This window comes from Cupressus sempervirens, chromosome 3, assembly GCF_028749045.1.
Source record: "Cupressus sempervirens isolate cs-2001-9-10 chromosome 3, ASM2874904v1, whole genome shotgun sequence".
Taxonomy (NCBI): Eukaryota; Viridiplantae; Streptophyta; class Pinopsida; order Cupressales; family Cupressaceae; genus Cupressus; species Cupressus sempervirens.
This window is the reverse complement of record NC_143120.1, coordinates 778634593-778650849: the sequence shown is the minus strand read 5'-3', so window position 1 is coordinate 778650849 and position 16257 is coordinate 778634593.

Below are 16257 nucleotides of genomic sequence, written 5' to 3'. Positions count from 1 at the left end.
GCTATTTGTTCTCCCTGCTCAACTGTAGCAATTATTCCTAAACATTCAATTTCTTTGAAACAATCAAAGTAGAAGGAACAATATGACATGTACAAAGATATAAGGTGCCTACTTTCACATCTTTTGTTACTACAAGGGAACCTTGTGAAACTTTCCAATTTTTATCATTAAAAGTAACTACATAACCCTCATCACCGAGTTGCCCTGCTAAAATTTAATTCCTACTCAGCCTTGGCACATGTCTTACCTCATATAGTAGCCAATAATTTCCATTCCACAACTTAATATTAACTTTTCCCTTTCCAACAATCTGATAGGGTTTATTATCCCCCAAATAAACAAGTCCGAAATCCCCTTGGACATAATCAACGAAATAACCTGTATGAGGTGTAGCATAAAATGAAGCACCATAATCTAAAATCCATGAATCACCAACACTTTCTAAATACAGAAGCAAATAATCCTCTTTGGGTTTGTTACTTGCCACATTTGCCTCCTTGTTCCGTTCTTATTTATCCCTTTCATTGTTCTTTTGAGTCCATCAATCTTTCTTCTTATGCCCTATTTTACCATAGTACCAACAATCTCTTAGTCCTCTAGATTGAGACCTCTTCCCCTTTGACTTTCCTATTGATTTCCCATGATTTCCAAAATTATTTCCTCTTTCAGTTGTTTTGCCTCTACTTTATGTGTTCAAAGCACTTCCTGATGTAGATCCACCTAAGGTTTTACTATGAGTTTCCTCAAAATAATACCGATCACATCATCATATTTTAGGGTATTAGATCCAGAAACATAATTACTCATAGCCATTACCAAGCCATTCTAGCTTTCAGGCAAAGAACACAAAATTAAGAGAGCCCTAATTTCTTCATTGAAATTAATACCCATGGAAGATAACTGACTAGTAATAGTATTAAACTCATTTGAATGATCCACAATAGATCCACTTTCTATCATTTTCATATTAAATAAATGCTTCATGAGAAATACCTAATTTGAAGCAGGGGGCTTTTCATACAATTTCATTAGGGTTTCCATCAACTCTTCCATTGTCTTTGTTTTTGTAATGTTAAATGTCATTGATGGTGCTAGGCATAACCAAATGCTTCCAAGTGCCTTTCTATCTAAAATATCCCATTCCTCATTTGTCATAGTTCCCTGGTTTTTAGCTTTTCCTTCCAACGTCTTCTATAAATCCTTCTGATAGAGATAGTCCTCCATTTGCACCTTCCATAACTGAAAGTTCTGCCCATTAAACTTGTCAACCCTCAGCTTACCCTCATCTGCCATTTCTCCCTCTCAATAGTGAGACTTTCCTGTAAAGGATAACTTAAAAAAATAACTAGGCTCTAATACCACTTGTTAGGATTTAACCACAGATATAAATAACAATTACATGCAAATATAAACAATATCATATAATAATCGATCACATAGAAAATAACATAAGACACCAAGATTTAACGTGGTTCACCTAATCCCTGGGCTATGTCCACCAAATACCAAGTCCAATATTATTACAATCTAATGATTACAACCTGATTACAATCTATAATCCCATACAGATCAATACTGCCGCAAGAACCAATTTTTGCATCACACCTTATGAAATAATCCCTAACCTTAAGCCCTTCTATACATGTATTTTTATCACTTTAGGGTTAAAATTAGTTACAACATGTCAACCATAAATTGGCGAATAAATAATAGCCAATTGGGGAATATTAGCCATCGGCGAATAGTAGCTCAATTTTTTTTCAGGGCGATGCCCCAAACCCTAAAGAATTTATGAAGTATGTACAATACTTCCCTAATCATTCACCGCAAACTAACAAGATAAATTTAAGGAGTAGCTAAAAACCTAGAAACTACTATAAAAAGTAGACTTGGGTTTTGGAAAGAAAGCTTGATGAGGTACCCAAGCACAACCAAATCTCTACAAAGAGAAAAAATAGAGAGAACCACATGGGAAAAACCCTACTCCGAAAAGAGATGGAAAACAAAAGTTGAAAGAAACTAGTGAAGGACTGAAGAAGCCTCCAAACTAGGGAATGTCCTAGAAGATAGGAACAAAAGATGATCATGAAGAACATCACTAAAGCATGTAGAAGCTATAAAGCCCTATCAAAAGTAACTGTTGGTCTAAAAAACCTCCACTAAAATAGAACCTGACTAGGTAGAGAAGACTGTAATCTACATCGAATCAGGAGGCACACAAAGGCAAACAATTGAACTCGAAAATATATATGGCATGAAACACCAAAGCCTGAAGAGATGATCAATCAAACCAAGGAAGCATGAGAAACAACAAAAGAACCCCCCCCAATGCAGACAAGGGTAAGGTGATAGGCAACTGGAAAAGTGGGCCAAAGGAACTATATGTCAAGGAACCATGATCAAGATACACAAAAGAGTACATATGTGTGTACTGAGGTGATCAATCTTAGACACACCATAAGGCTAATGTCATGAAAAGGACACTCACTCGACAAAGGAAGATGGAAAAAATAGGCAAAACATCAACCCCCATGACACTTTAATCATGAGTAGTGCATGTACAATAAGGCACAAGACATAGTGAATCCCAAGAATATAGCAATCTACATGAGTGTCCTCGATGACACTTCTCAAATCAAAAGATAAAACAAGGCAAAACAACTGAAATGAAAATACAGATGACATGACTCCTTATCTCATTATGTTTGCAAGAATTCATACAAATGATGTCTAAATAGATTATAAGAGACATAAGACTAATACAATAGATAGTAGAAGTCATGAAAAATCATCTAAAGTAAAGAAATCGATCCCTGGACCTAAAATAACCAAGATATCTATTAGAATGCAAAAATGCAAAAGACTAAATAGAATGTGCCTAGAGAAAAATTGAGGAAGACAACCAACATCAATGGAAAGAGCTTGAAAAGACCTTTCCAATGATATAAATAATTCCCAAATTGGAGATCGATTATTCAAGATATACCTCTTGGAGTGCAAAAATGTACCCCTAACTTTCACAGTAGAAAAAGCCATCAAAAATGCATTGAAACTAAAAACAAACTATACCCTTGTGATGGGCTTGGAACTAGCTTTTCGACGATATTTGGTGATAGGTGAAGGTAGGTCAAAACAGAGCCCGAGGAGGTGATAGGAACGCTAATGCAATGCTGACATGGTGCTGACATCAGCAAGTGAGGAGCCAAAGTTGACAAGAAAATGACCATTGAGGCAAAAAAATGCTAGAAAAAGACCCCTATAGGAATAAAATACTGATTGTCGGAAATAAGACAGAAAAGAAAAATATGTTGACGGTAAAAGAGCCAGTGCTAAACTAAAAATTGGTGGCCAAGTATGAGCATGTTTGGAAAAAAAATCACTAGAATATTCAAACATTTCCCATCATAACCATGTTGAAATGCTTGAAAAATCTACAAAATGGATAAACCTCCTCATCAAAAAGTTCTTTGTGCATGCAAAATAAGGCAAGCCCGCTAGAGCATAGTAAATAGCTTGGAAATTTTCTAAATGTGGGGAGAAAACTACCAAACCACCATGGGGCAAGTTGAGCACGAAACCATTCTAAAAATTGCAAAAATGTCTCGAAAAAAGTGAAAACACCAAACATATCCCAAAAAACTACTTAGTTTTAAAAATTTCAATCCATGCTATGAATTTTAACCACGGGCTTCTCCCTGCAGGCCATGGACTCTAGCCACATGGCACTCATCACAAATGTGAGGGGAGATGGGCCCGAGATGGGCTTGGGAGGAGCCAAAACATGACAAATAGAGGTCATATCAAATCATGGGGTGTGCACAAGTTTGCTTAATCAACAATGACTACCTTCCACCCTACAGTGAGGACGAGCTCCAAAGCAATGAGAGGGCCTCCCAAAAACTACACCAAAGGTGATAGTTAGTGCACATTGTCACCCAAAAATGGGTAGAAAAAAATGTCATCTCCAAGCGAATTGTCTCGAAAAAAAATGTGTCAGTGTGAGGCTAGAGGATCACCAGAATGATTTATTTTTGTATTAAACAAAAAAGATAAACCAAGGTGCTAGAAAAATTGCGATTAATTTTTTTGATAAATAAAATAAAATAAATGCACTGTCTTGATTTTCCTACCCAGGTAAAAATTGACTTGGGTGTAAAAAATATAGGATTTGAGCAAAAGCGCACAACAAATCCACGAAGCCTAAGAAAACCTACATGCAGAAAACCTGTCACAGAGAAGAAAAAGACAAGAAGAGGCAAGGGTTTGATCTGAAAAACTCAGATGAAGAAAATATTATTCAACGGACCTTCATAATGAAAAATACAAAGAGATCAATCCTTATAAAAGGAGATCAAAACCCAAAAAGGGTAACCTAAAGCCTAAAAAAGCTAGGTTGCACAATATAATTAATAAAATATTAATTATATGTACCTACAAGATAGCCTAAGAAAACTAGAGTAATAGGTAACTTATTTAATTAAATCAAAGTGATTTAATTAATAAGTGAAAACAACTAATTACTCTAACAACCCCCCTTAAGCGAAGCTTAGGAGGTAAGCTAACCTAGCACAGCTATGAAAGTAAAGAGATGGGTCCCGGCAACAAGGCCTGATCAGGTACCCAATCATAACAAAATCTCTATAAAGAGGAGAAATAGAGAAAACCACATGGGAAAAACCCTACTCCAAAAAGAGATAGCAAAGCATGTTCAAGAAGAAGGAACAAAGAGAGATCATGAAGAGAACCACTGAAGCATGAGAAGCCACAAAAATTTGTCAAAAATGCTGATCTGTAGAACCGCCATGGAAATAGAAGGCACAGACCGAGTGTGTCTATATGGTAGATGATCCATCTCACCGAAATGCATAGGTAGCCAGCCATTGCAATCGCCTAGTATGTAGGATTAGGTACTAAATACATAGCTCACACTAACAAACCATCAACCAAGGAAGCATAGAACAACAATATAACCCCTCCTTAAGGTAGGTGAGGTGACAGGCAGCTGAAAAGGTGGGCCAAAAAATCTCCTACAACACAGGAACCAGACACATTGAGAGTGAGGTACAGACACCCATAAAGGCACGTGTCATCGACACTACATGAGGCAAAAGAGAAAGAGGGCCTATAAGCGGCAAACAACTATCCCCCCCATGGCACTTTATAAAATAGTGTGAGTACAATGAATCACAATGATGAAAAGGATCCCGAAATGCAAGAGTGGCACTTTATCTCAGTGTGTTTGCATAAAGATGCTTACAATGAATATTGACAATGATCAGAATAGGAAAAAGCTTACTACAAAAGATAGTACAACCCAAAACAAAAGATCCCATGCCAAGAAAATGATCCTCAGACCTGAAACACCCAAGATATCCACCATAGAGCAAAAATGCCAAAAACATCATAGAAAGAGCATGGGGTAGAATTTGGAAGAAATTACATCATTTCTGAAAAGTAGACAGAACCAACTTTCCAAAAATATTTTCAAAAAATGGAGATGGGATGCACAAGAAATGCTCACCGGAGTCAAAAAAAGAACTTCAGACTTTAACTACAAAAATAGGCAAAAAAATGAATTGAACCCAAAAAACACCTACACTACTATCTCTGTCTCAAAACTAGCTTTATGGCGCTTCTTTCAGATCGGAAAAAGACCTCCGTATGCTCAAGATATGGCCAAAAAACCGCGAGTAGGTCAAAAAAGGACTTGTAGTGCTGGTAGGGGTGCTGATGCAGGATGATGTAATGCTAACATAAGCAAAAAATTTAGCTTAAATTTGACGGCCTAGAGGCCATCGCAGCGAAAAAAAAGGCCACAAGGCATGCCACGTGGCCGATTGCTGAGGTGGTCGGTGATGTGGCAGTGTCCACATAGCAGATGCCAATGTGGCACCCATGCCACGTGGTGCTTAGAAAACTTGCCAACTATGCAGAAAAGAGATGATTATGTCCACGTGGGCAGAGGTGAGCTGGTGGGGCCGCAAGCGAGTGGCGATGATCGCAGTGGTGGCAATCGCTGGTGAGGTGGTTGGCTGGTGGTCCAACGGCGGCGGCCAGGCTCGGGCTACACTGCGACGGCAAGACCGACTATGGCGGCCTGCAAGTCAAGCGTGGGTTGTGCGGCGACGGCCGTTGGGTGGCGCGGTGGTGGCTACCCAACAATGCGCATTTTTTTAATTTTTCGCATCTTGATCTGCATGCCAGGGGTTGTACAGCCCTGTTCGGCAAAATTTTTTGCCTCCCAAATCAACGTTTTCCAAATCGAACAAATTTTATATCAAAACGGGGGTTTTGATGCCTTTTGAATCCATCTGTGAGGTATGTTTGGCCTCAAACTACACCAAAAATTAGTGACCCCCTATTTTCTCAAAAAAAAACTCGAAAAAACACCATATCTAATCCGCCAAACCCTTGTTCTCCCTTTTTCTTGAAACACCGAACAAGCTATAGTAGATCTGGCTCTGATACCATGTAGGATTTGAGCAAAAGTGCACAACAAATCCATAAAGCCCAAGAAGACCTGGATGAAGAAAACCTGACATGGAGAAGAAAAAGACAAGAAGAGGCAAGGGTTTGATTTGAAAAACTCAGACGAAGAAAATATTATTCAATGGATCTTCATAATGAAAAATACAAAGAGATCAATCCTTATAAAAGGAGATCGAAACCCGAAAAGGGTAACCTAAAGCCTAAAAAAGCTAGGTTGCACAATATAATTAATAAAATATTAATTATATGCACCTACAAGATAGCCTAAGCAAACTAGAGCAATAGGTAACTTATTTAATTAAATCAAAGTGATTTAATTAATAAGTGAAAACAACTAATTACTCTAACAAAAAAAAAAATTCTTAGATTTCAACAGTATCCAAATTGGACATATTTTATATGGAAATGGGGGTTTTTGAGCACTTTGATCTCAACAACGATGCCCATTTTTGCTCATAGTACCTCAAAAATCAATGAGCCCCCAAGATTTGATTAAAAAAAAAATTGCTAAAAGCTCAGATCTGAAAAATTGATGCCAAATCTCTCACAAACAGAACAGGAGCATGAAGATCTAGAGCTTTGATACCATGTTTAATTTCTACTATAGATCTAGCTAGGAATTGAAATAAACATACAAGGAAAAAATATTGAAGAAATACAGAGGAACCAAGAATAAAAAATGCATTGATCACAATGTATTCAATAATGATTGTTTCATTATGCAACTAGTGCATGATTTATACAAAGTAAAACTATCGCAAAAAGCAATAATTGCGGGGAGTTTACATGAGAAAATAATGTGCATAACAAGTAAACAACAGTTCTCCTTATTCACCTTAACGTGACAAAGAGTTAATAACTCATTACGATGAGATTAGATCCATAAGTTGTAGTGATAACTGAAAGTTAACACCAAAACCCCCACTTAAGGCTAACTGAGGAGAGCAAAAAGATAATGAAAGAAAAGATGTAGTTGAAAATATTTTGGGGGAAGAAAAAAATGTGAAACACCCCTCTCATCTGATGGACATAAATGGATAATAACAGCTACAGACTATTTCACTAAATGGGTGGAAGCAGTCCCCCTAGTCTCAGCTACAGGAGTTCAGGTCTCCAAGTTCATCTTGTACCACATTGTTTGCCGCTTCGGCATCCCATCCACCATCTTCACCGACCACAGAGGTAACTTTGAAAATCTCAACATGGAAGAATTATGCACTTCCCTCTGCATCCATCACCACTTTTCTAGCCCATATTTCCCACAAGGTAACGGCCAGGCAGAGGCAACTAACAAAACCCTCCTCAAAATCCTAAAGAAAGTTGTCAATGATTCCGGCCGTGATTGGAACCTACAAATAAATCCAGCCCTATGGGCCTATCGAACTTCCTTTCGTACATCCACAGGAACAACTCCATACTCCCTAGTCTATGGTGCCGAAGTGGTACTACCTATAGAGGTTGAACTTCCCTCCTTGCGCATATCTTTGCAAGGGCAAATATCAGATGAAGAATACAGAGTAGCTTGGCTCACCCAACTAGATCTCTTAGAAAAGAAGCGACAACAAGCCTATGATCATCTCACAGTCTATCAAACTCGTCTCAAAAGGAATTTCAACAAGAAGATGCTTCCACGACACTTTCAGCCAGGTGACATGGTCCTCAAAGAAAACATGAAAGTCCAAGCAGATCAAGAAAATAAAGGCAAGTTTGAACCTACATGGCTTGGTCCTTATGTTGTCACTGCTTCCTTTGGCTCTGGAGCCTATCAGCTATCTACACCGGAAGGAGAACTCTTGAATGATCCTACTAACATCATTTATCTCAAGAAGTTCAATGCTTGAAGATCCTTGGTATACCCAACTTTTGAAAAATACAAAAAAAAAAATAGTAAAGAGAAATAAGCGTCCAATGGTGAAAACTTGGCAATTCAAGCGCCTTGGATAGGTACCTTGGTGAAAACGTAGTAATTCAGGCACCTTGTGTACTAAGACTAATCCATTATCTATCACTATCCTATCCCTCATCCATTCACCCACCATCACATAAAACACCTGCTTGTTCCCTTGATGTTCCAACCAAATATCCAAAATCTAATGGAGCTTGTAAATACCTCCTATACAGCTTGTAAAATCTTGTACCTCAGCTTGTAAAATCTTGTACCAAAGCTTGTATTATACCTTGTAAATCTTATACCATACCTTGTATATCCAAATCTTGTCCAAAGTTTGTACCATATTCCAGCCTGTAAATAATCTTGTATCCTAGCTTGTATACTATCACGTGCACACACAAAACCCCATTTTCACTTAAGCTTTTCGCAAACCATCTACCTATCCACCTATCACCTATTATAGACATCCCATCCTTCACAAACATTTCCATCTCAAAAAAACCAAAATATGAACAAACTTGTACATTTGTAACATATCTTGGTCCATCAACTTGTACATCCTCTTTAGCTTAGTACCATTGTATCTATCCAGCGTTTGTGTCAGTTCGTCCTTGATTAGCATCTTGCACCTATCTCACATCTTGGTTAGCTATTCCAATGCATCCTTTAGCTAGATTTCCTATCACCAAAGTGTTATCTTTCTTAGTTCAGCTTGCCAGACGCATCACTCATCCAAATCCACCAGCTTAGGTGCTCTCCGATAGGTCCTTGCAGGATATAGCTTTCCTCGTGTCTAATCTTGGTCCGTTAGTACCTCGTCCTACCCATCTCGTTGGCAAATGGTTCTCTTTTGGATTTTCGCTTTCTTTTGATTTGGACTCTTCCCTGTTAGGTCTTGAAATATCTTTTCCAAGCAATCTCCTTGTTCCCTCCTCAAGGTTGCCACGATCTTCCATATCATGGTATACTACGAATGGGGAAATCAGAGCGTAAGGTCTTGATCATGTCTTTTGTTTGTTTTTCTTTTCTGCTTGTGGGTTACCCAGTGTCGGTTCCACGCTACTTCCTTTAGGAATCATGTGTGATGCTGGGGCAATCCTTGCGTGTTTGTTTTGAGTCAGTTCGTCAGTCCTCTGGACAATTGGTGAAAAGGCCTTGATGTTCTTGGTAACCTTGGCAATTAACCAACAGTCCTATAGCAAATCTAGTGCTCAACTACATGGTGGTACTTCTCTTTAAAGTATACCCCTGCTCAAAAAGCTTTAATGGTTTTCCTTCATCTCCATTATCCCCCATCCATATCCAGCATCCGTCTCTCCTACCCCAGCTTATGCATCAGTATCTCTTTGAATCCCTCCTCACCTTTAGCTTTAGGGATCCACAATCCTAGTATTAGGGATCCACCAATCCAAATCAATCTACCAAGCCTCATCTTTCGAGATCCACAATCCTAGTCCTAGGGATCTCCGAAACCCATCTTCCGCCAATTTGACTCTTTGAAATCTTGTTGAATCAGCTTTATAGTCCCCTCATCCATCTCCCCATCCTGGATTCCTTTTATAGTGCTTCGCTCCTTCATCCTCTGCAATCCCTTAGATCTTAAGCTTGCTTCCTCTTGTGCCTCTGATTCTCCCTTTATCATTCTCCCGTAGTGAGAGTTTGAGCTAACTAAACCTCTTCTCTTAAGCCAATCTGAGTCTTCTTGCTCATCTCGAATTCTTGTACTTTTCAAGAAGTCGTCGAGCCTCACTTTCTCTCCTCACTGCCTTCTTGAGGGGGCATCTTGCAGTCCATTCTCTCCTCTTCTACTCTAGCCTTGGGGATCTTATTTTCTTATCTTTGATGCCATGCCACTTGCGACATCACATCAAAGAGGGGCAAAATGTAGACACCTAAAAACTTTTAGAAAATAAAGTATTTTTATTTTCTGAAAAATTCCTGATGACATCATCATTAATTAATTAATTAATTATTTAATTAATTAATTAATTTTTATGCCATTAAATCCCTTTATCTTAATTAAAAATATTTAATTAAGGAATCCCTCCCAAAAATTTTTAAATCTTATTTAAACATTATTTCCTTATTTATTAATTATTTAATTAATAAATTGACCAAAAAACCCAAAATAAATAAAAAATTTATTTTTTGCCCAAAACTTGACCAATTTCCTTAAGACCACTAACCTCTTCCAAAATCTTCTAACCCTTCTTTAATTTTGATTAAAGGCTAATCCCATCATTTCCTACCCCTAATCCCAACTCAAAATATTTAATTAAGATTAAATATTAATCCTCATGTTTATTAAAAAAGTTTTAATAAATATCTCCTCAACCCAAACCCTTGAAATAAATAAAACTTTATTTATTTCCTAAAAATCTAATTTATCCTCATCCTAAGAAGTTCTAGACTCTTCTAGAAAGTCTTCATCCTCATCCTAGGAAATTCTAGACTATCCTAGAAAGTCTTTATCCTCATCCAAAGTCTAGACTCTTCTAGAAGATGTCTTTAAAACTAATCCTAATCCCCTCCTAACCTTGTCACATTCTCTAAACATGAGTTAAAACTTCCTAACCCAAGCCAAAGTTAACAAATATCTCCTCCTTCACCCACCCTCATTAAATGCCATCCACTTGCCTATCCCTAAGCTAATCCTAAACCATCCTAATCCATCCTCTAATCATTTGCACAAGCCTAAGCAAGCTTAAAACCCTCCTAATCAAGCCCAAGTCGAAATTTCTCTCATCTCCCTCAAAATATCTCAACCATAAAACTTTATGAAGTCCACTAGGCCATAAATGACTCTTCCAAGCCCTTTTATTGCTCTTACAAGCCATTATGAGGGTCTTTATGAAGATTTTATCCCTTGAGCCTCCTTTGTTGACTCATCCTTCCCCTTTCCTCCATCCTCTCACCATGTGACACGTGTCACTCCTTGATTGGCTGTAAAGAAGCACAATCCATGTGCTCTCCTCTTATGCAATCTGAGCTCTCCATGAGCTTTTTCCCATCCTTGCATCTTAGCCCTCAATCCCTCAAGCCTCTTGCCTATAAATTGGATCCTTCCCCTTTGCAAAATAACACAATCCATGAAGTAAAGTCATAATGCCATTTTAAGAAGCCATTTTACATCAAAACCATACACTCACACCCAAATTCCAACTCCATTTGAAGCCCTTTTTGAAGCATAAGCTTGAGCATACATCCTATCTATTTAGACAAAGCCACTCAACAAGAGAGCTTCTCATTGGGAGAGTCCATTAATGGCTCATATTCTCAATTGAGAGTTCATCTTAGTCTATCTTGAAGTTTATGAATTTAGTTTAGTTTGTAGAAGCTTTATTTAAATTTGGTTTCTATTAGCATACTAACATTGCGCTCATATACAATAACAAACTAGGGGAAAAAATGCAATCAACTAAGAAGACTAAAGGATAAAAGAAAAAAGAAAAGGGGGCATGTTTTGTGAAAATAAAACATCAACTACATTATATTCTTCATAGAAGACCAAATATTTCTCATGAAATAGAGATTATCACAAGTTTTTAGTCTAATGCCAAATAGACACATATAGTAGCAGTAAAGAGGGTATTATGATATTTACCAGGAATAATGAATTGTGGTTAGTAGTATCCTCATGATGATAATTTTATGCCAAAAGACTGAGAAGAGAATATTGATGAATCAAAGAGCAAAAGTGGTCGTGCATTTTTTCTAGGTACAAAACTTACGTCATGGATCAGTAAAAAGAAGAATCGTATCTCATAATCCAAAGTAGACAAATAATATGTTGCATCCTCTAGAAAATGTTCATAACTTATACACATAAATAAAGTATTGGAAGGGATCAATTTGAAGATCATAGAACTACTGACTATCTTTTTTAATAATACCTATACAATAAATATACCAAAGAATCTAATTCAACATTCCATACCAAGCACATTGCAATAAAATATCATTTTCTAAGAGAAAGTGTGCAAGAGAAAGAGATTAATATTGTATATTTGAACTTAAAGCAGCAAGTTGAAAATATCTTCATAGATCCACTACTTAAGGATTCTTTTGAATATCTAAGAGGTAGGCTAGGGGTCATTCCCCTAACTAAGTAGAAGTAAGATATTATTGTTGCATCACTCCAATATATTTGTTGCATATCTTATGGTGGGTTGAAGCAATGGGGACTATTTAGTAGGGGGAGTAGCTAATTAGAAAGTTGTTCGAGATTCATGAAGAGGTGACCCATATTGAGTGGCACATTTTGCATTATTTTCAAAGGAGTATAATTACAATAAGATCATAATGATGAGAGTACAAGAAGGCCTACAAGGGATAAGAAAAAAAGGAAGAACTAAAGATGAGAGGATGAATCATCTCAGGGGGATAAAATTCTTGTTTTGGTGTTGACATCAATAGTTGATGTTGCCAACTTTGTATCTTAGTGATATTGGTGTTAGCATCAATTATAAAGAGGGATATTGTTGGCATGATGGGGACACAACCCAAGAACAAAATGGACACAACAGAAAGGGAAATTGTATTAACTGAGAAAATAAGCTAGTACAAACAGTACAGAGAAAATAAACTTCAAAACATGCCCTAAGGGCTTACAATAGCATAAATCTAGAGATAATTTCTCCTTTCAGTACCTCCTCTCAAACTCCACTCCGAACTGCCTTTAACAATGCCAAAAATCTCCTTAAATAGACCCCGAAGGGTTAAGGACTAGGAGTACATTCTAGAAAGTGCTAGTAGGCACCCACCAACCAAATAGAAGGTTTCGGAAGCTGCGGTAGAAGTCGGCGCAAATCTAGAAGAATCCAGAAACGGTAACTGAACTTCCGGGAGGCATAACTTTTGAACCGTAGCTTCGATTGACGAACCGTTTACATTTCCAAAAAGCTCTCGAAGCACTCTATAGCTCTATGGACCAGCTTTGCTCGTCCCCCATTTTTTGACCCTTTTCAAAGTCATTTAATGCCCCTAACCTGACTTTGAAGCATTCTTAGGAGGTCTCCAAAACCCAAAAAATTACAATAACTTTCAAACCGTGGGGCCTATTGACCTGATTCTTTTTCTGAAATGCTCTAAATCATGATTACATTCATCTGGCCAATTCACACCTTCTAGTTTACCAAAATGATGGCCCAATTACATGCTCCTATTTTTTCGGGATTTTCAAACACACTGATAGTGGAACTGTGAGAGTTGGAACCTTTATTTGACCCAAATGGGTATCCAAAAATGAAAAGACATGAAACAAAAACTAAGTCTAAGTACATTTTTTGGGTGACACAGGATTGCCCTTATACCTCTGGATGCTCCTGCATCATGGCATAACTAACTTCAATTGTATTATAGAGATGTTATAGTTCATGCTTGATGTTCAATTGATTAGTTATTATGTTATCATTGATGTTAACTTGAATTTTATTTATAATATGTTTACTAGGGAGCATTATTTTAGTTATCTTAGGAATTTTTTTTCCATGGGTATTTTTATATGGAAAAAAATGGAAACAAACATGTCTACTCTCTTGAAATGAACGAGAATCCAACTAGTGATTTCTATAGTTCTATTTCTTACCTCATAATTCAACCGACATCCAGGGGAAAAAATAAAAGGCCCAATTGTAATCATCAATTCTTTGGTTGTAGGCCTAGTATAATCCTCCTCCTTGCTCTCCTCATCCTAGCATGGCCATGTAGCAGGAACAATCAAAATAAAGAAGACTCTAAATATACATGGCACTTCAATTGTGAGATATTCATTCAAATATTTACAAATTTCTATGGATAAATTTAAAACAAAGTTGAGAAATAAAGGATTCAATTATATGTACCAAGGGGTTTTATCCAAGGGCACAAAGATCACAATAAATTGGCTTGATAGAGTAGGGCAAGGAACAAGTGAATTCTATGCAAAAGAAGAAAAATGCAAGCATAGAGCACTAGAATAAATGCAAAAATTGTAGTAAGAACAAAACTATTTAAAAAAATTAAAATTTACAGAAGATAGACATTATACTCGTTCCACTTCATTTTTGTTGAAGCCATTGAAAAACCACTTATGACCAATGAATGTTTTACTTGGGTTCATAAAATGAGAAGCTATGTGATAAAGGGTGCTCCCCTTAATACCATAACACATAAAGAAACAAAGAAACAAAAACAAATGCGAGAATAAAATATGGACTTCTTATTATTGCTGAAAATGTAGAATTACAGAATTCACAAGTACAATATACTAATCCCACATGGGCGCCTTTATTACAGTAATCTACAAGACTAAGTTGCGGACTACCACCCAGAGCTGTCGTAGACAATGTTCAAGTCTTTCTTAAATAGGCAATTTTATGCTGCTCAAGAAGGTTCTAGATGCTCAAACTTAATACCAAGGGCCGACAGACCCTAACAATAAATATAGAGTCGACCAAATACATCTTTGACAATTATTATAGAAATTTCGGGTAGCCTAACTTTGGAAGGCCATAACTCTTGAACCGTTGCTCCGATTAGCTATTATAACCACAACAAATGTTTCATTTGGGTTCATAAAATGAGAAGCTATGCCCAACACATTGGAAGGTTCATAATATTTGGTAGGTATGCCCTTTACTAGGTGGATGTTTGACAATATTTTTTTCTAATATTTGGATGGAAAAAGAAAAAGATTGCTCGAAAAAATGCCAATAGCCCATAGGAAAAAAGGATCATAAAATTTAATATCAAATTAATTCAAAAAAATCCACAAGACTTTAGAATTTGGTAAGATTTTTGTATGTGACGTGATTTTCGAGGAACAAACTAATTCTTAGAAAGCCATTGAAAATTATAGTCTCCTACCTTACAACAAGGACTAATAAAATTTAAAAACATAATGGTCTTCTAGCATAATAAATTTTATTATTATTCTTATTATTATTATTATAATGATAAAATCACATTATTGACGCTTAAATAATACTAATTTAAATAATCTTTACTTAAAAATATAAAAAGAAAAAGAAAACTAAAAAGTGAACTCCAATTTCTTATTAATATTAGATTCTTTTAGTGGTTTGCACAAAGTATATATGCTAACAAGGACGCAATGCGTCTAGTTCCTGCCTATAGTAGTTTAGTAGTTTTGATTTGTGTTGTATATAGTAGTTTTGAATTTTGTTGAATTTAATCGAAATAAGTAATATTCATGTAAAGTGTTGTTTAACAATTAAAATAAATGTCATAGATTTTGTTATAGTAGGTACCAAATATTAAGGATAGAGTTATTTTATGAACATGCTAGATAAATAATTTCTTCAAGATTATTAAAAAAATCAACATAAATTAAAACTACATACTTACAAGAAAAAGATGTTGAAAAATAAAATGATAAAAAATTGAACAAAAATTATACAATTACAATTTTTCTTAAAACTTTATAGTTCTAAAAAGTAATTGAACAAGAGCTTTGTTTGAGCACAAGTCCCTACGTATTGCGACATTTAGAAGGGAATATAAGAGTCAATAATAAGATGGTAATTACAGCTTAAAGTTCAATTTGAGATAAAGTTCTTAGTTAAAAGAGATATTAATAAGATTCATGGTCCCTAAATTGCCAAGTTCAAATGCTTTAATTTGACGCCAGAAGAAGAAGCTATGTAAAAGTTCGTAACTATTTTCATATATGCCAATCATCTTAGATTTGACAAAGAATATACATAAAAAATTATATAATAATCTTTTTAATTTTTTAATTTTTTAATATTGGAAGAGAAAATTTTAATTTTATGGCTATTGTTGCAAGGTGTTTATACTCTTTAATACTCTTATAAAGAAAATCTAAGATCTTAGCTTAATATTATATATAAAGCTAATATGTTTCATTTTTTAAT